General features: G+C 39.9%; 1 long non-coding RNA gene across 1 annotated transcript in view; it reads right to left on the reverse strand.

The window, feature by feature from the left end:
* LOC127570759 (uncharacterized) overlaps window positions 1-15,286 on the reverse strand; it is a 52,444-nt gene extending 37,158 nt beyond the window's left edge. The window contains exon 1 of the long non-coding RNA XR_007956391.1: window positions 14,895-15,286. This is a non-coding gene — a long non-coding RNA (uncharacterized LOC127570759). The remainder of the gene's footprint in view (window positions 1-14,894) is intronic.
* Window positions 15,287-20,439: the final 5,153 nt, after the last annotated feature.

The raw sequence follows: 20,439 nt of genomic DNA on the forward strand, positions 1-20,439 counted from the left end.
CATTTTTCTAATTTATTTGGTAGTTTGTTGTTAATTTTTAACTGAACTCTTTCATCCTCAGTATAATTCTATTAAATCTCCTCTGCACTCTCACCTCGACTATGAAATCCTTCCAAAGCTGTGTAGCCAGAATTAGACACATTGGCTTGGAGAGCATGTACTACATGTTTGACTTATTATGTACAACATGATTGATTAAATGCAAAATTGATTACAAAATAAGATTGCTACCAAATGTGATTGGTACTTCATTTGTGAATATAAGTTGCTGGACTCTTATGACCTGTGCAGATGCTGCTGGCCTCAGTAGTGACACCTGTGGTCAAACAATATGTAGCTTGCATTTGATATTATTGATGTGAAATTAGATTGCACATACATATCGAAACTGCTTGGCCCTCAACTAGAAAGCAAGCCTTAAAGGGAGGATGAAAACCCACTTGAGTGTAAGATTCCAGCCTTGCCTGAGTTGCTATTGGCAGGTCCATTAATGCACCCAGACATTAAATCTTCACTAAAAAACCAGCTGTCTCTCCTTGATCAGGAAGAGATTTTTGTGTTTCTTTGGGAGCTCGGGGTGGGGTGAGTGACCACTCTCCGAATGCCCGCCTCTACGACCTCTGTTCTTCCGTTGTAGGTGCCAGTGTTTGCTTCTAACTCTGTGATGGCTCTCCTGGTTTGGCAGCTATGGTTCAGGCTTGCCAGCCAAGGACCATCATTTCAGGAACCCTGGCCGTAGCTAGAGAATTGCACATATTTTGAAACTGTACCTGACTCTGCTGAAGCTCTGGGATTCATAATGTATGTGCACATCATTCCTTTGGTTTTCTGTGCTTGGAAGAAAACCAGTTGTCCGTCAGTCCATATACTTTTGCACTATCCAGCCCAATACTCAAGCAGTGTTTTTTATTAAGCATAATTTATTTGTTTTGCACTCTTTTTATAAAACTAAGAATCATACATGTTTCATTAATAGCCTTCTTAGCACCTTCAAGGACATAACTGTTCACTCCAAGACCCTCTGCTCTATGCCTTCTTTACAATTGAACCATTTCATTTATAATGGATTTCATTCTTTGCACTAAGGTGTCACTGAGAGAGAGGCTGTGAAACAGAAGGAGGGGGCTGAGGGAGCAGGGAGGGGACTTCAAGGAGCAAGACAGGGGAGAGGGAATGCGGAGGGAGGTAGGGGAGAGGGGACGGGGGAGAGTGTAGGGAAGAACTGACTGATGGGGGAAGTAGGGGTGGGAGGAGATTAGGGATGAGAGAACTGAAGACAGGAGTGGGATGTGAGGGAGACGGGATTGAGAAAGGCAGGGAAGCTAGGAGGATGGAACTGAGGAAAGGAGAGGGAACTGAGGCAGTGCTGGATTTGGGCAGGGGGACTGAGGAGATTTGGGGGAGGCATGGGAATGCATGTGCGTGTATAAATCTACGCAGTAAAGCCTGGTCTCTAATTGGGTTGGACCAGGGTATTGCTCTGTCAAGGCCATGTAACAGTTGATGTGCAGCAGCCAGCCATATTAAAAGAAATCCTGTACGAGTCTATTCCAGTGCGGAAGCAAGTCAACCTCAATCTGGAGGGATTGACTAAGAAAAACTACAACTTTCTCTGTGTTAATTCAGCGTCTGCAGTCCATGACCTGCTGAAATTTGTTTCTGTTCACCTCACTGCTCCCCACATTTCTGAGTGTCCTGCCATTCACTAACTTTGAAATTATGTTCCAGGCCATTAATACTGTTCAAAATATAAACAGCTATGTGTTTACTTTGCTACCAGCCTCCCTTCCATTGACTCTGTCAACACTTCCCGCTGCCTCAAGAAAGCAGCCAACATAATCAAGGATCCTTCCCACCGCGGTCATTCTCTCCTCTCCTCTCTCCCATCGGGCAGAAGATGCAAAAGCTTGTGAGCACATACCACCAGACGTACCACCGGGCTCATGGACAGCTTCTATCCTGCTGTTATCAGACACTTGAATGGACCTCTTATCTTATCAGACACTTGAACGGACCTGCTAAAAGATGAACTCTTGATCTCCCAATTTACCTTGTTGTGGCCTTTGCACTTTATTTGTCTACCTGCACTGCACTTTCTCTGTACCTGTAACACTATACTCTGGATCCTGTTTTCCTTTTTATTTACCTTGAAGTACTTATGTATGGAATGATCTGTCTGGATGGCACGCAAACAAAACTTTTTCTTTCTTTACAAGTAAAAAAAACTTTTTCACTATATCTCAGTACATGTGACAATATTAAACTAATTCCTAATTCCTGTAAAATTAGAGCAAATGTACTATCTCTCAACTTAATAGAAATACATCATTTAGATTTGTCAAAATACCTGCCATTTTGTGGCAGGTCCCTGTGATCTCAACACTAAGGCTCCTCTTTCCTTTTATGAAACTGTGTGATCTCAATCTTTCGGCAGGACTGTTTGTAATTGTAGCAGCACACAAGTGCTGGAGGAACTCAATGGGTCAGGCAGCATCTATGGAGGGAAATGGACAGCGGTGTTTCGAGTCAAGACCCTTCATCTGGACCTTGTAATTACAATCTATATTTATAATCCTGCCTGCCAGAAAACTGATGATAACTGATGACAATAGTTGATCACAGTGGCACAGCTGGTGGAACTGCTTCCACACAATATTTTCAGTGCTGTCTGTGTGGAGTTTACATGCTCTCCCCATGACCCAGTGTATTTCCTCCAGATGCTCTGGTTTTCTCCCACATTCCAAAGACGTGTGGATTGGTAGATTAACTGGCCACTGTAAGTTGTCCCTTGTATGTAGGTGAGTGGTAGAATCTGGAGGAGTTGCTGGGAATGTGGGGAGAATAAAAAAAGTGGTATGGAATTGGTGGGTCAAAGAGCCCATTTCTGTGCAATATAACTCTCATTCTAAAATGTAAAGTTTTTTTCATTGTTTTCAAATAGTTAGCAAAGCAAATTGAATAAAAGAGAACATAAAAATCCGTATATCCACGGTGCTCTGCTATAACACACCAGGAAAGCACATAGACTATGCTGTGAATGTTGTTTCTCCCTCTACAAACAAATTGGAACCTGAAAGTGATTGTGCAACAACACTTGAGTTGCTCAATGGATATTTTCTTTGTCAACATATCGAGTGAATTTGGTAAACCACTGATGAAATTGTATAATTGCCATGTCATTTTACCTGCCACAGAGCTAATGGAAAGGATTGAATGACAATTTACAAATTAATTAACTATAAAAATTGCTCACCTAGAATAGGGGAATTAGTAGGCCTGAGTTATGAAAAATCAATATTGTTGCCTGTGTAGAAGCTAACTAGAATTTATGTAATTGTTCTGTGAAACCAAGACGTTGCAACATTTTGGTCTCTAATTTTTACTGACAATTTTAAAATAATGAAATCTTTGTCCTTTCCTTCCTTTTACAATCCATAATTTCTGGAATCAACTTAACTACCATTTCTTGAGTCATCTCATCTTGTCCATGGTTATTTTTGGGCTATCCCCTTCTATAAAATTGTCTTCCACCATTCGTCTCAATTCATCTGCATTTGAGACCTTTGTGCATGACCCTGACACCTCCTAGATACAGCTATTCTAGTGCTCTCTTGGTTGGCCTCCCTTCCTCCAGCCTCTGTGCTATGTGAAATTTCTACTGGCACCTGGTTTTGGTTGATCTTCTTCAATGCTATTACCCCATCCACACTCATCTGCTTAATTCTCTCCACATCCACCTATACTTTTCTGCAACGGATAGAATATGAATGATGTTTTCTGGAACTATGATAGGTGGATGTAGAGAGGATGATCCCTGTTGTGGAGGAATCTAGAACCTAGCGGGTCACTGTTTAACATTCAGGGGTCACCCATCTAAGATAAGGTGAAGTGAAATTTTTTCTTTCCGTGGGTCATGGGTCTTTGGAATTCATTTCCTTAAATGGCAGTGGAAGCAACGTCTTTGAATATTTTCAAAGCAAAGTTGGATAGATTTTTGATAATAATGGAGGTGAAAGGTTCCCAGGGGGAGGTGGGAATGTGGAGCTGAGGTTACAATCAGATGGTCATGATCTTATAGAATGGCAGTGCAGTCTAGAAGGGCTGAGTGGAATTTGCCTGCTCCTAATTCATATGTACATTTGGCAATATGTTTTTTCATATGTTCAACATGAATACTTTAAGAGAACCTCACCGCCAAGAATGGAATGAAATGAAACCATCCATATTATCTTGTTTGGATTACTGAAAAGCAAAAGAAAGACTTCCAATTATATAAAACCTTTCATAACCTCAAGGTGTCTCAAAGCACATGAAAACCAATGAAGCACTTTTGAAGTCTAGTCTTTATTGTAATATAATAAATGTGGTGGCCAATTTTCCCTCAGCAGGATACCAAAAAACTGCTATTTGAGAATAACTCGATAATCTGATTTTTTTTTTGTGTTGATTTGGAAGATAACCCAAGGGATAAGGCCCTTTCCTACTTTGAAATTCTGCTCTGAGAACTTTTCCATCTGTTTTAGAGAACAGATGAGGCTTTTGTTTAACAGCTCAATTCATTGACAGCAGATGGGGCAGTGTAGTATTCCTACAGTACAGGAGGTGAAATGGAATATTAACTTCTGAATTATAGCACTTACAAACATTTTCTTAATGTCAGTTTCCCTTCAGAAGGTAATTTCAATGTTGCGATTGAAGAAATGCAAAATCAATTAGAGCTGTAAAGAAAGTTATGTTTTGTAATAAAGCTTTGAGTAAGAATGGGTGTACCTGAAATTTAATGGCATGACTAACCTGGGTAGACTGGATCCAAGAGCAATGAGATAATTGAAAGCAGAGGTGTTGGGTGTGGTGTTTGGAATTATGTCAATTTATTGACTAATCTATTATCAGAAGGGTAATGTAGTTTTAGTTCTTAAGTTAAAAAATAAAGTATCATTGAACCAAAAAAATACTGGAGTTTACAAATCAAAAAAGAGCACAAGAACATCTGGTTCAGCTCTCTGGTTTCAAGTTGCGTACCTTCTCCACAAGGTGTTTCATGTGTGAGAACTCTATTTGATCATGGAGGGCCAAGCGTGATCCTATTCACTTCCAGCTTCCACACATGGTCACTTTCCACCAGAGGTCACTGAAGCAATAATCAGGAAAATGTGTTCCAGCTGTAGTCCATGCACCCCTGCCCATCTCTGAGCTGTGCCTAAGGACAATTGTAATGTTTCTCTGGCTAATATTAGCTAATTCAATGTTTTTTTTGTTGTATCTTTGGCTCACACACAGCACAAGGTATATTTGGCCACTAAGTTATGAAGATAGATGGTCAGAGGAATGCTAGGTGCAAACATAGGTTTCTGAATGATGAGTAGTATCAAGTAAATTTGAAGTAAATAAGAATCATTTCTAAATATTATAAATTTTAGTGCTGGTGAAATGTTGGCAACAGTAAAACCTGTGTGGTTTGGAGAGAGAGTAGAAAGTATTTCCCAGAATTGTAGTACCAGGGATAAGGAATAAGAAGGTTTTCCCAGTAGCTTTGTACAGATGGATTTTATAAGACAGAGAGAGGAACCAGAATAACTCATTTGGTGCAGAAAAAGTTTGTTCAAAATTTCATGGATATCACGAAGAACCAAGAAGCTCAATTCTTGTCTAAGTAAAGCCCACTTCTTGCTTGAGGCCATGTTTCTCAAGCAGAAAATGACATATAATCCTGTGGCAAGTGGCGAGTGACTCGCCTCCTAAAACCCCAAAGCCTTCCCACCATACGCAAGGTGCAAGTCAGGAGCATGCTTTCCTCTTGCCTAGCTGAATGCAGCTCCAATAACAGTCAAGAAACTCAACATTACCAAGGTTAAAGCAGTCTGCTTGATTAGCACCATATCCACCTCCCTGAGTATTTAGTTCCTTTTCCTTCCACTGCAATGTGGCTGCAATGAGTGCTATCTACAAAGTGCACTGCAGTAACTCACTCAGGCTACTCAGACAGTTGGTGATAGGTTGACTTGGGAAGAACTTGGCCCTTGTGTCATGAGGTGTTGATACTGACTATGACTGAGGGAATTCAGTTATGGGGGGAGAATGGCGAAGCTGATGTCCTTCCCTTTAGCTGATGTTTTGCTCTACTTTAGCTGAATTTTGTTAGAGAAAATTAAAGAGGAGATTTAATGGAGGTTTGCAAAATATTGCAGGGTTTTGATAGTGCAGATAAGAGGAAGCTGTTTTCATTGGCAGGAAGATGGGCAAGCAGTGGATACATTTAGAAAATTGGTTGAAAAAACAGTGAGAATTCTGCAGTGGGTTGTTAATCATCTCTCTGGAATGGTCGGTGTAAAAAGCTGGTAGAAAAAGGGCAGTTGTAGTTTTCATTTGCCTTCACAGAGAAAATGACTAAAGTGAACTGAATTGCAGCTGACACTGTAAAGTCTTTATTTAATAAAGGGTTCAGTAATAAGTAAAGCTGATAGTCTGCTTTTGATAATTCAAAATCATGCTTTGCATACAAAGTAATATCCAATTAGAGATTCAAATCAAACTACCAGAGTATAACAGCTTTTTAAGTGCTATTCAAATTATCTAGTAATTAAAGTTAAATATTTCTGAATTATTAGTGGTAGACAGTTGTTCGAAAGTAGCAGCAGTTCAATATCCTATGACCCATTTATCACTCCTGGGAATTTTTTATTGAATATTTATTAATGTCCTTGCCAAAAGCGATTTTGTAAAAATCATTAATTTATTCTTGGGGCAGGTCAATAGCTTAGAGATCCAGAGATTTTTTTTTAATTCTGGAAAGATGCATGACAAACAGCAACACGTATGTGCTGAATAAATTAAGGAATGAAGTACATTGCATGAATATTTAGCATTGATTTCGGCACAGACATCGTGGGCTGAAGGGCCTTTTTCTGTGCTGTTGTGTATTCTATGTACATGTCCAAGATCGTGGATCCAAAGAAACAATGTGGTAGTGAAAAATGGTCAAGTACTAAAAGTATTATTTTATTGTATGATAGTAGTTAAAAAGACATATGGAACTTAAAACACATGGGTAGATCGAAATTTCTCTGAAACCGTCAGTGAAAATACACTGAATATTTTCTCCAATTTCTGGTGTTGGAAGAATATAAACTTTAAAATGATATGCTGCACTAATTGCCAACAAATGCATTTCAGCAATTGTAGTGAAGTTGGTAACTCATGCTATAGTTGTACAGAGCTATTTCCAAAACCAATGGCAGGGCTTCACGTATTCGGCTGACTCAATGGCAACATCACCACTCTGTGTCAGAAAGTTGTACCTTCATGTCATGTGTTGCAGACTGACATCCAATGAAATATTGATTAACCAACTGCATTATTTGGGAATTTTATCTCGAAATTAGATTGTATACCACAGAGCTTATGTGTGCTACACAATTCAGTTTCCTGGTCCTTGCTATGTCTGATGCACTAACACACAGAGGAACCTGCAGTGGTGTCCAGTACTGTACAATGCAAGTCTGGACAGTGTTTCTGCAATTTTGGATCGGGCATGTGTGGACACTTATGCAGAAGCAAGTGAGGTCTGCTTCAGAGTTACTTGAACAGGGCAGCCAGACCAGATCTCAGGCATGGGGTTCTGTACTGATAATCTAATTGGCTTGTTTATTGTATGTAATATCGTTACCTGTGCCAATCGTTCTCCTTTGAGCACCTCTATAACTCACCCTTCCCCGCTGATCATTACCCTGTAACTCAAATCTGACCATTGATCTGCTCACTATCACATTGAATGACACATATATACTAAAGGGGAAGTTAGAGAACCACAAGAGAGAAATGAATAGGTGCCCCTGCTACTAGTGTTAACTGAAGAAAGACAGCAGCAGGGTTGTGTTGAATATAAACTGGAATAAATCAAACTAAGCAGCTTATCTCAGTATCATACGTTTTATGCAAGAGAACCATCATGCATGATCCAGCTTGCTGCCCATATTCATCCCTGTACTTTACTTACAGTGGAATAGGACATCAGATGCACTAGCTCATAACCTTGAGTATGTCTCTGACTTCTGCATTGTAGTGTGCAGGCACAGAAGTAAGGCACCTGCTGAACCATGCACTCCACTTAGTCATGGTTTCTGTATTGAGCTGCCCACTGAAACCCAAGATGTTTAGGTCCATTGCTTTGTATCCTTACAGGAAGGAGAATGAAACTGACAATGTGGAACTTAAATAAGAACCGAAGGAAAAAGGGGGACCTGTGTCATTCCTGCATTCATCCATCAGAACTGATAATTCAGCAGTGACAGCCTAAATGCTGAACATCAATTATGGATGAATGAATCTGGAGGATGCCTTTCCATGGACACGGCTACACTAGTTCATTGGACGCTGATACTTTGAGTATGGTGTGAAAATCTTTCCCAGAACAAATACTAAAAATATTTCATATTTCCTGTGTGTTCAGTGTAGCAAATGATGAAATGAACTGGTTTAGAATATATTCCAAATAACTGTTCAAATCTTATCCACTTTTCAAATGTTAAAAAAAAATTCTCCAAATATTTCAACTGCTCCCAGAAATAAATCATTCTGTTGTGGCCTTGTGAAAACCATATTGTATTACTGTACAAATATTCTCATGACTGTGTACAGTAGGTTTAGTAAAAAAAAATCCTAAATTGTCAGTTTTCAGTCATAAGATACCATTGGCATAGAGGAACATTCAGGTCAGTTCTACATTATGATAACATGTACTGTTTATGTTATCATTCCTGGGATTTGTACAGTGTCCATATTTTCCTTAGTGAATAAATTAGACCAGCCTTTTGCTTATGCTTACATATACAAAAAAGATTCAATTTATAAAATGCTGCTAATAAAAAGATGTTTTCCGAAGAGCTGTTTGGGGCACTTGTGGTAATTGAAAGCTTGATCAAAAGATGGGTTATAAAGGGACTTGTAAGAATTAAAACAAGGAATTTATATTGTACTTTTTACAGTGTCGGGATGGCCCAGAGTGCTTTATAGCCAATGAAGTCTCTTTGAAATGTTATTCACAATTATAATGTTGGAAATGCGACCGCCAAATTCCACAAACAATCAAGAGGTAATGGCCTGACAATACTTTTGTGAAATTGATTGAGAAATATTATTGGGTGTGAACACTTGGTAAGCTATTCTGCTCTTCGAGTAGGGAAATGGAGTCTTTTATATTCACTTGAGAGAATAGATGGGGTCTCAGTTTATCATCTCATTTGTGAGACAGAACCTCTAGCAGTGTAGTAATACTCCAGTATTGTGCTGGAATGTAAGTGTAGACCTTGTCATTTTGTTGTGATGCTTGAATTCACAATCTCAGGCTCAAGCTATGCTAAAACCGTCTGTCACATTTGCAGGTAGAGTTGTTTCAAAAAGATTTCTGGAAAGTCGAACTGGCTAAAAGCCTAAGCATTGATTTTTGAGTTTATCAAGGGGTGTGCATTCAGGATCTTGGAGTGAAAAGCCTGGATCTCCATTGCTTCTCCTTTGGACTCTGTTCCTAGTAAGGCAGTTGTTGAACCTGCCATAGGAATTGTCCTAACACCAGCTGGGTTCATGAGTTCACCAATTGTAAGAGAGATCACGTGAGCATGGGTACAGGCATCTAAAGCAATGAAGGTGAAAGTGGTGATGATCAATAATGTTCTGCAGGAGAAAATAACCCATCTTGCTATGCAGTTTGACTAAAAGTTTTAGTTGAGCTTGATTCAGTTTAAGCAGTTGGGTAAGGATGCTGAGGGGTAGGGGATAATATGGATGAGAAGAAAGCAGACTATTTACACTCATACTTGTCTTGAGTGCCTTGCTTTGGCTTAACTATCAGCTTCTTTGACAGGTAAACTACAAGCCTACAATAGCATATAATTGTGGAAAGGATTCATAGGTTGAATCTCCAACATTTCCATTCAAAAGAGCAACAAGTACACAACATCAGTGAATGCACATGATATGTTTTCTCTTGTGTGTAAGATGGGGCATATATTACAAGGAGGAGCTTTGAACGTAGAACCATGGCATAAGAAAATAGCATTGCTCTGAGGCAGTCAGTCAATCTATCTATGCTGCCTCTTTGAAGCTGTGGCTCAGTGGGTAGCGCTCTTCCTTTTGCATCAATTATCTGTCCAAAGACTTGAGAACAAAAATCTAGCCTGACACTCCAGTGTAGTTCTGCAGTGTTGGAGGTGCTGTCTTTCAAAAGAGATATTAAATCAAAGTCCTGTCTTCTTTCTCAAATGAGCATTAAAGACCTCAAGGCACCATTTCATGGACCATGGGCACCATCCCTGGTGATTTGTTGAATATGTATTCCTCCGCTCGGCATCATTAAAACAAAAGATGATCTGATTAATATCACAGTACCACATATGGAGCTCACTGTGTATAAGTTGCCTGTTGGGTTTTCTGTTACAACAATGACTGTAATTCAAAATTACTTTCTTGGCTGTGAAATGCTTTAAGAATCCTGTGTGAACAGTGGTGTATGAATGCAAGCTTTTCTTTCTCCATGTCAGACATACGCAGAACAGCAGAGACTATTTAGATCAACAACGATCTTGCCCATGTTACCCTTTCCCTCTTATTTATTGCTATGTAAAAACCAGAACATTTTTAAAGCTTTAACTTGGAATTTTGCATCATCAACCTGGATAACGGCCTCAGTGGCAAGGAAGGTGGAAAGGGGCTGGGACAGACAATGTTAAACCAATGAAATTAGGCTGCCTTGGTGATTGGTTAAATTATAATGAGTTTGAGTAACATGGAGGAGGAAAAGATTTGCTTAAGTTTCCCAAACTTTATAAAACCATAACTGAAACTATGTTATGTTCAAAGCTTTAGGATGTTTAAGCCTTCATATTAATGATAAAATGTTAATTTAGCAAAAATATATACACTGTTTACTTTTCTCTGTTAACAAATATCCAGCAAGCAGGGGTCAAACAGATCTTTAAATCTATGAGCTGCTGTACTCTGAATTTTGAAGCCATTGCACTTGTGAGTTTTCTGCTGGGGCATGACAAGTACCAATAATTAGGAACTATCACAGGGACACAAGAGAGACTGCAGATGCTGGAAATCACATACAAAAAGCTGGAGGAACTCAGCAGGTCAGGCAGCATCTATGGAGGGAAATGAACAGTCGACGTTTCAGGCTGAGACCCTTCTTCAGGGCAGTGAAACTCCAGTCTCAAGCTCCACGTGTGGCTAATTTTAATTTGTCTTACAATTTCTTTCTCTCTTGCTGATTATGACTGTTGCTGCCTTCAAGACATTTCCCAAAATCCTGTTTCTCTGTAAATAGTCTTCACTCTAGTTTCTGAAAAAAGGTTACACCCAACTGACCTCTTATTTCAAACTTATCCAGACTAATCCCAACTTTTGTGTCCTGTTGGACCTTGTCCTAAGATTCTTATGAGATACGCTACATCCCAAAGACCACCTCCCTATCATTAAGCCTTCATATTAATGATACGATGTTTATTTAGTAAAGGTATATATACTTTTAGTAAAGGATATATACTTTTCTCTGTTAACTAATATCCAGCAAGTGGGTCAGACATCTTTAAATCTCACCTCTATGAGCTGCTGTACTCTGAATTTTGAAGCCATTGCAATTGTGAGTTTTCTGCTGGGACATGACAAGTATCACTCACTCAGGCACCTCTCACTAAGGCCATTGGAGGTTGAAACCTCCCTTTGTGATGTTATTACCTCCAGGTTTGACTATTGCAACAGAAGTACGGTGGATGTTGAAAATATGGAACAGCCATAAAACTAAAATGCTGGAAGCACTTAAATAGACTTAAACAAACACAGAAAATGCCAGACAGATAGCATCTGTGGAGAGAGAAACAAGATTTCAGATCAATGACCCTTCATCGGATGCTGCCTGACCTGCCAGCTGCCAGCATTTTCTGCTTTTGTTTCAGATTTCCAACATTTACTTACAGTTTACTGCTTCAGTTGCTGGCAATAATCTGCAGGTCAATCAGCATTAATGAATAAAGAAACAGAGTTAATAATTTATATCCTTGTCCCATTGTGCCAGGGCCAAAAGTGGTAAACGGTGATTGATCTGCTCCATCACTGGACTCTCTGTGGGGTCCAGCAGCACACCACAGCTGGGAAATGGTCAGTGGAGCTCAGCCATAATCCTCAGGAGCTCCAAACCTGGCAGCACTTGTAAATGCCAGCAATCCCATGCAGAGAAGCCGGCAAATCTGGCCACTGGGTTTAAACTTACTTCAACAACTTCCCCTCTCCATCTTTGCAACCTCTTTAGTGCAACAATCCACCCCGGATACTTCATTCCTTATTCTGATCCCTTGTGCAACCTCCCTCTCACTTTGCTCCAACATTGTTGATTTACTGTCAGCCATCCAAACCCTATATTGTGGAATTCTAGCCATAATCCCCTTCAGCTCTCCAGCCTCCTCTAGGATCCTATCTCTATGCCCAAGTTCTCAGTAACCCATTCCAGTATCTCCTTCCTTGACTCCATGACCAGTTTTTTTTATTTGTTAGATCAGATATCTTTACATCGTGTACATCGAAACACACAGTGAAATGCATCTTTTGCATAGAGTGTTCTGAGGGCAGCTCACAAGTGTTGCCACGCTTCCGGCGCCAACATAGCATGCCCACAACTTTCCTAATTGTATGTCTTTGGAATGTGGGAGGAAACTGGAGCACCCAGAGGAAACCCACGCACACAGTTACACAGTTCTACGGTTCTATACTGCTCCTTCATACAACAAATGATATAAGTACAAAGAAGAGCATAAAAAAGACAGAACCAATAAAAAGTAGTATTGTTAGCTGGAGTGCTAAGCAGTAAGTCAAAGATTAAAGAAGGCGCACCAGTTAGCCTTTTCATTCTTATGGGCACAAATGCACACAAAAATATGGTAGCTTTGTGGTTAAATTACTGGACTAGCAGTCAGAGATCTAGACAATTGATCTAGAGGCATATCCTGTGAAGGCAGCTGGGGAACTTAAAATAATTAAATAAATCTATAATGTGAAAAGAAGCTGTCTCCACTCTGATGAATGTGAAAGCACCAAGTTGCTTCCATAATGTTGTTGAAGGAAGGGAATCTGCCATCTTTACCCAGATTGGTCTCTATGTGACTCCAGACCCATTAATGTGGTTGAGTCTTTAACTGCCTTTGTAGTTCAGGGCAATTACGAATGGACAATAAAATGATGGCATTGCCTGTGATGCCCACATCCCATAAATCAATCCATATTTTAAAAAAATGGATTTTGCATATTTGACCAGCTAAAATTTATACATTCTAGTTAATGATTAGGATCTTGTATTTGAAAATATTAAACATGAACAACAAGATGTGCATCATCACTCCACTGAAGCAGTTAAGTTTACAGTTTAGTTTGTTGTTATCAAATTGGTCAGTGAAAATGCAAAATTGATATTGAAAATTTGCCAGCAAATGTCCAAAACTAGATTTCAATGACGTAATTCAGTTCCCTGTTTTGTTCTGCATTGTGTCACAATGTTATGAATTTTAGCCAGTTTTATTAAAGATATTCTTTTTTTAAATTTTCTGACTGTGTTGAGATTTTAACACCCCGATTTATACGGAAGAATATTTCGGTAATGTTACTGATGTTCTGAGATCTACTTTTAAAGCTAGACACTGCGTATGTATTGAACTACTGATGCTGTAGCAAAGTGCTTGCCTTTCTACTGTGAGAAGACTGATGGGATTCTAATGTAAAATCTAATTAAGGATCAATGTGGTTTGGAATCACACTGGATTTGTTCTATTTAATCGAGGATAGCAATATATGCACCAGTCTAGAAACAATAGCATTTGTTTTAATGTTATGATTGTCTTAAAATATGTATCTGTTCAGTTGTGCATTAGATGCAGTGCAGTATATTAGATTATAGTGATTTTTAAAAAATAAACAGCATTGCTAAAGATTTTTAATCTCTGAAGACTGGGCTGTTTTGAACTTAATAAATCAAATGACAACAGGAAACCAGCAGGATTTAAAACAATGCCTTACATTAGGGATATTTACTTACAGTTTTGTGGATAAAAGAAACCCTCTTGCCGTTATGTTAGTAATTTTTTTCATTTTCTGTCCACGACTTTTATAAGGCTTTTGTGATAATAAACTACAATCCAGGAGCTTTCTAGGCAGGTGTTAATGTATTTTGTAGAAGATTCTACAGTTGTTGATTTCAATTAACACTTCTCTCATTGAAAATTGCCGGGGCTGTGGTTCTGAAAGGTTGGAAAATATGCAAATACTGCGCAGATTGATAATCTTCTTTGGCATCCACGTAGTCCTCATCCTCTGCGCATATATAGGTGGGATTCCCTGGGAACAATGGAATCAGCAGTACCAGTCTGCACTGAGTGTTTAAGTGAATGCTGTGCTGCGGTCTTTTAAGGACCTTTATTTTTGGCTCTGAATCAACTATCGGGTTAAAGCAGTTGCATTTAAGCTGCGTAGCTCTGTGTGCTTGATTTACACAGACGCAATATCAGAAGAGGGTTCACGTGTTACTGAAAAAGAGAGTTGATCCTCACATAGCAACAGATTTGAGAAATGAAGAAGATTTCTAATTTCTGCAGTGCCCTGAATCAGCACAATAAAACAAAAAAAAAACACAGTATAGATGCCACCAGGATTATCCAGTTGCCTCTATCACCATTAATATAATTTCACCTGAATACGGCCTCATGATGGAAGTGCAATCCTTGCAGTCTTATTATCACAGGATCAGAAGGTTTTTTCCATACAAAGCACCCACCTTTTGACAGCCTGTCAGATCCAAATTGAAATTTTACATATGAATTTTTATACATTTATACAAAAATTCCGATCATACCAACCTATCTGAAAGGTGAATCCAGGATGATTTAATCCATGAATTATTCAGTTGCAAGTGTCTGGTGGAATTGCTATGTGCGAAGGGTTTCTGTGGCATTTTGCACTGCAGACTCTTCATGAGGCTTTCATTTTTTTATTCCTTCAACTGCAATCCTCTTTCCCCCTTTGTAGAACTGTCCCTTGAGGGGCTATGGCTCATATGCCATATGCATCAAATTTGGCAGCAACCTAAATGTGCTACTGTCTCCTAATGCAGCCTTCACTGACTGTAATTTTTTTTGGCTCATTAGATACCACATCCTGGCCTTGACTGGAGCTTCTGAACTTGAGGCAGAAATATGCAAAGATGAAGCCAGGATTACAGAGTCAAGCAAACATTTGCAATCCAGGTGATGATACGCTGCTTCCTCTTGTTATCCCGATGTAATTTCTTTCCCTCAGCTGCATTCCATTTATTCTGTGAAATCCTTTAGGTAAAACAAACAGGTTGATGTATTAATTCCGGTAGTTGAAGCTCAGATAAAAACAGGTATTAAAAGACATTTTAATCCAAATGCTGCGACAGAACCACACTGAATCCAGTTAGACGGTCTGGGTTTTATAGCTGCTTAAAACTGTAATAGATAGTGTGACTGTGTGTAACTCCGTTTACCACAGTCTCCAGCAGTCCTGCACTGCAATCCCTGGGATCCTCCACACGATGGCCAGTAATGTTTGGTACAAGACAGCTGCTGCCCTGCATCCAACAATGATTTGAAGGGAAGTAGGTCAGCAAGACTGGCCTCTAATTTGAGATCTGTGCTAAGCCAGAGGCAGATACTGTTGTCAGTCCATGTTATTATTGCGATCCCTGATCTCTGTTAAAACTGGAACATCAGGCTGCGAGGTTTGCAAAACAAAAAGGCCTTGATCAAACGGTTGATGAAAAGTACTGTATCCTTTGTCTCAACCTTGCAGGTATGTCGGCATGGTACAGGAAATATTTATAAAGAGCCAGGGAGGCAAGGCATCCTTTATCATAGGCTCTCGTGCCACATTGTGGACACAGACCTCTTGCATGGTCCCTCTGCTTAACTGCAAGCACTGCATGCCAGGAAAATTAACCTGTAAATCCAGCAGGCAGTTTCTCTTTCTATTTCGCTCTCGATAATATTTTTCTCCCATCAGACCAACGGCGCAGGTGAAAAGAATCCTATTGCTGCTTTGTGCCTGCTGCAGCGTCTGCTTTGCCGCACTGCGACTGGAAAACTGCAGCAGTCAGAGCTAGCTCTCTGGCAGTTGCGATCGTGAAGAAACCAGCAGCACAGTGACACTGCAGTCAGCTGACTTTGCAGTGTTATCATTTCAGTGGTGCTCCGCAGACTTAACCCGATGCGCGTGGTGGTGCATGAGAAGGGACCTTCCGGCAAAGGGACAGGCCCGGCTGAGTACCCACGCAAAACGGCTGGCTCACTTCTGCCGCTACTTGCCTCAAGATCATCAGTTTAAGTAACTTTTGGCAGGAGAGCAAAGGAATGGTATTCCACTTCCTGTTGATGCAGTATGTGCACGAAAACCGCAGTAGAGTTTTCCCTTTCAACCAGTGAAATGTCTACATTAATTGCAGTATTAATTGGATCTGTGAAGAAAATATTTATCCACCCCTTTGCTGCAATACAGTTCCTGTCTACATTTTTCCTGAGCTACTGTAACCCCTTAACAGGCAGTGCAGTGCAAGTTTCCACTCCAGCCGGCTGCTTGTAATTGGTTTTGTTTAAAATAGCAAGTCCCAAATGATGGCTAATTCTCAAAGGTTTGTAGCAGAATATTTAAACTATGCATAAAATAAACAATGATTCAAATGTTTAGAATTGTGCCTTTTTTTAAGAAGATGTTCTGTTTATCGTGCACCTCATTTTACGTTGGCACAGTAATTTTCCATTTTTGTTCATTCAGATTCATAGGCAACAAAGATAGCACAGTTTAAATAGTTTTGCAACAAATATATTGTGGCTTTATAGATAAGAATAAGGCAGGATAAGGGCTACAGGAGAGGATTAAAGATGAATTTAAAAATAACTATGGAGTAACATCAAATTTTCAGAATATTTTTTCAGAAAAGTGCTTCAGACATTTCAATATCTTGTCCAAGTGTTTAAGCTCAAAGGAATTTACATGGTGCGGGTATTGTATGGTGTTCAAGTAATATCAATGACAGAAGTCAAATTATATATTGATTTACTGAAATTGCAGCAATGATTTTGTTTTTGTTATTTGTCTCCAACCTCACCAGCACCATAACCCCAAATGGTATGTCCCTCTGCATTGTCTTCATAAGCAGCAATACAGCAGTTGCTGACTTCCAGGGATCTCTTTGATGTAGACACAAGAGACTGCGGACACTGGAAGCTGGAGGAACTCAGCGGGTCAGGCAGCATCTGTGGAGGGAAATGGGCAGTCAGCGTTTTGGGTTGAGACCCTTCATCTGGACTGCATCGTCTCTTTGGTGCAGTTTGAGGTAGCTACTAGAAATAGTGCAAGAATGATTGAGAAGCGAGGAGCACTCCAATTTCCATAGTCAAGAACCTGATGTCACTTGGGGCCTAGTTGGCAAAATTCTTCAAAACGCTTGGTCTAGATGTCATGTCCATCTGCCCAAGCAACTTTGAGTAATTGTGATATTAATAAGCCTGTGGAACACTGCTCATTAGGGGTCAAAGGGATAGCCTTTTATGGTTGAGGCAAAAGAAAATGGTTTGTGATTGTCAGAGACCAGACTTTGCAATCTCACAGCATTGCTGCAGGTGGGCATCAGGGAAGCATTAGGTGATAAGGTGAAAGGAGTCCGTGCTAATTTACAACAGGCATTGAATAATATGCAGTGAATTGACAAAAGTCAAGAAAAATCCTCGTCATATCAGCCAGGCAAGACAATTTGATTAAGAAAGACCCTATTACCTCTTGTCCCCCAATGACACCAGCAGCTGAGTTCCTCACCATTATATCCTTCCTCACTGTGGGTATCCCAAGGGCCATTAGTGGCTGGAGGTTATCAGAAGCAGCCAGATTATCATTTTCCTAAGTACAAAGGTAATTGGTAATTGGTTTATTATTGTCACATGTACCGAGATACTGTGAAAAGCTTTGTCTGCACGCCTTCCAGACAGATGATTCCATACGTAAGTATATGGAGGTAGTACAACAGGGAAAAAAACAATAACAGAATGCAGAATATAGTGTTACAGTTAGAGAGAAAGTGCAGTGCAGATAGTCATACAAAGTGCAAAGCCCATGACAAGGTAGATTGAGAGATCAGGTGTACTTTATCGTACAAGAGGTCCATTCAAGAGTCTTACAACAGTGGGATAGAAGCTGTACTTGAGCCTGATGGTACATGTTATCAATCTTTTGTATCTTCTGCCCAATGGAAGGGGGTAGAAGGGAGAATGTCCGGGGTGGGAGCGGTCTGAGGTTATGTTGGCTGCTTTCCCAAGGCAGCAGGAAGTATAAGCAATGTCATTGGAGAGGAGGCTGGTTTTCGTGATAGACTGGATAAAGGCTGGCAAATTTGTGACCCCGCAAAATCTTTCTGCCAACTGCATACTTCAAATCATGACTAACAGAATACTCAGAAATTAAATGGATGGGTGCAGCTGGAATGCCAATCATGCCAACCAGGAAAAATCATTTAATTTGGTATGTACCCTTTCTGCTCAATCCTTCATTCTCTGTTTTTTCATTGCCATCACACTGTACCCGCAGTACATATGAAATATATGATGCAACTTTAAAAGGAAAATGTCAATGCAGGTTGGCCTCAGCCAAGGAAAAAATTGCCAAGAATGTATCTAAGTCATCTGAGGTTATATAAGATGACTTGGTCTTAATATGGAAGAGCATAAATAGCACCAGTCACTGAGTGTTTTTCTGGGCTTCAGAATCTACTCCTGATAGAATTGGTAATCTGCCCACATAAACATAGCTGGATGAGAGAGATGACAGGAAATGCTTGCAGTCTGTAACCTGACAAATTTCACTCTTCTTGTTTTGTAGGTGGAGGACGGTTTGGAGGGCAATAGGTCTGATTTATTTTCTTTCAGAATAAATTCAATCATTTTAATTACAAGAGTCTTGAATTTTTTTTATTATGACTGCAGCCCAGATGTATATGTAGGGCCTTGTTGAGACTACACCTGGGATATTCTGTGTGATTTTGGTCTCCTTAGCTATGAAAAGGATGTGAAGGTAGTAGAGCAAAGATTCACCAGAAGATGAAAATCAAGAAAATGACAGATGCCGGAAATCTGAAATAAAAACCGAAAATGTTGGAAACACTCAGTAAGTCAGGCTGCATATTATCCGTGGGATAGTGGGTCTGTTATTGAGGAGAGATTGAGTAGGCTAGGATTCTATTCTCTACAGAGTTTAGAAGAATGAGAGGTGACCTCACTAAAACATACAAAATTCCAAGAATGCTCTACATGGTAGAAGCTGGAGAGGTGTTTCCCTGGTGGAAGAGTCTAGAACTAGTGGTCATATAAAAGACAGGCCATTTAGGACAAATGAGGAGAAATGCCTTCACTCAGAGACAGACAAGTTGTTGGAGTTCATGACCCTGGGGTGCTGCTGAGGTTCATTCACTGAATTCATTCAAAACAGATATGATTTTGATGAACAGCAGAGCAGGTTCAATGGGCTGAATGGGCTACACCTGCCCCTCTTATGTTCTGATGCAGGTCAATTAAACAAGGATGTGGCTCTTGTTGCTCTCCGGTTTTTAAGTGGTGCCGAAATCTCTTAATCCAGTTTTTTTTCTGGCTCTGCTCAGGTAACCCAGTCTTGGATCCAGAGGTAGAAGGGTTGTGTTGCAAATCTGCAATTTTAGCAATTAAAAACAGAGTGGTTTATGACTATAAATCCTTTGTAGTTACAAATCATTTCCTATATTTTAAAATGGTGCTGTAGGCTAGTCTTCTCGAAGTAGGGTATGGTTAAATGAGATTTATTAGATGTTAGGGAATCCAGGAACCAGTGTCATAGTGTAAGGATAATGGGAAGCCATTATGAGATGAGGAGCAACTTCCTCATAAGAAAGAAGTGAACCTCTGGAATTCTCTACCACAGAAAGCAGTTGAAGACAAGTCATTAGGTTTACTCAAAAAAAAAGGCTAGTTATGTTTCTCAAGATTAAACTTGATCAAGCAATACAGGAAGAAAACTGGAACAGTGTCCTGGATTTGGATGATCAGCTATGATCATATTGAATGGTGGGGCAGCCTTGAAGGCTTACTCCTCCTATTTTCTATATTTCTATGAGTCTTTACTTTTGGTGTTCTGCATTTGAAGTGAGCCCACATTCCGCCATTTATCAGTCTTTTCCCGGCCCTATTCTATTACATTTGTTTTCTCTACCCAACCACTCTTCTTTTCTAAGGCCCATGTTCAGAGTACTATATCACCTGCAGGTTGCCACCCATCTGTTTTTGTTGTCCAGGCCAACCTCGCTTCCCACTTTGGTTTTCTACATTGTACCTAATACTTGTATTGTGCTTATCCCAGACCCATCCA

The sequence above is a fragment of the Pristis pectinata genome, chromosome 5 (genome assembly GCF_009764475.1).
Source record: "Pristis pectinata isolate sPriPec2 chromosome 5, sPriPec2.1.pri, whole genome shotgun sequence".
Lineage (NCBI taxonomy): Eukaryota > Metazoa > Chordata > Chondrichthyes > Rhinopristiformes > Pristidae > Pristis > Pristis pectinata.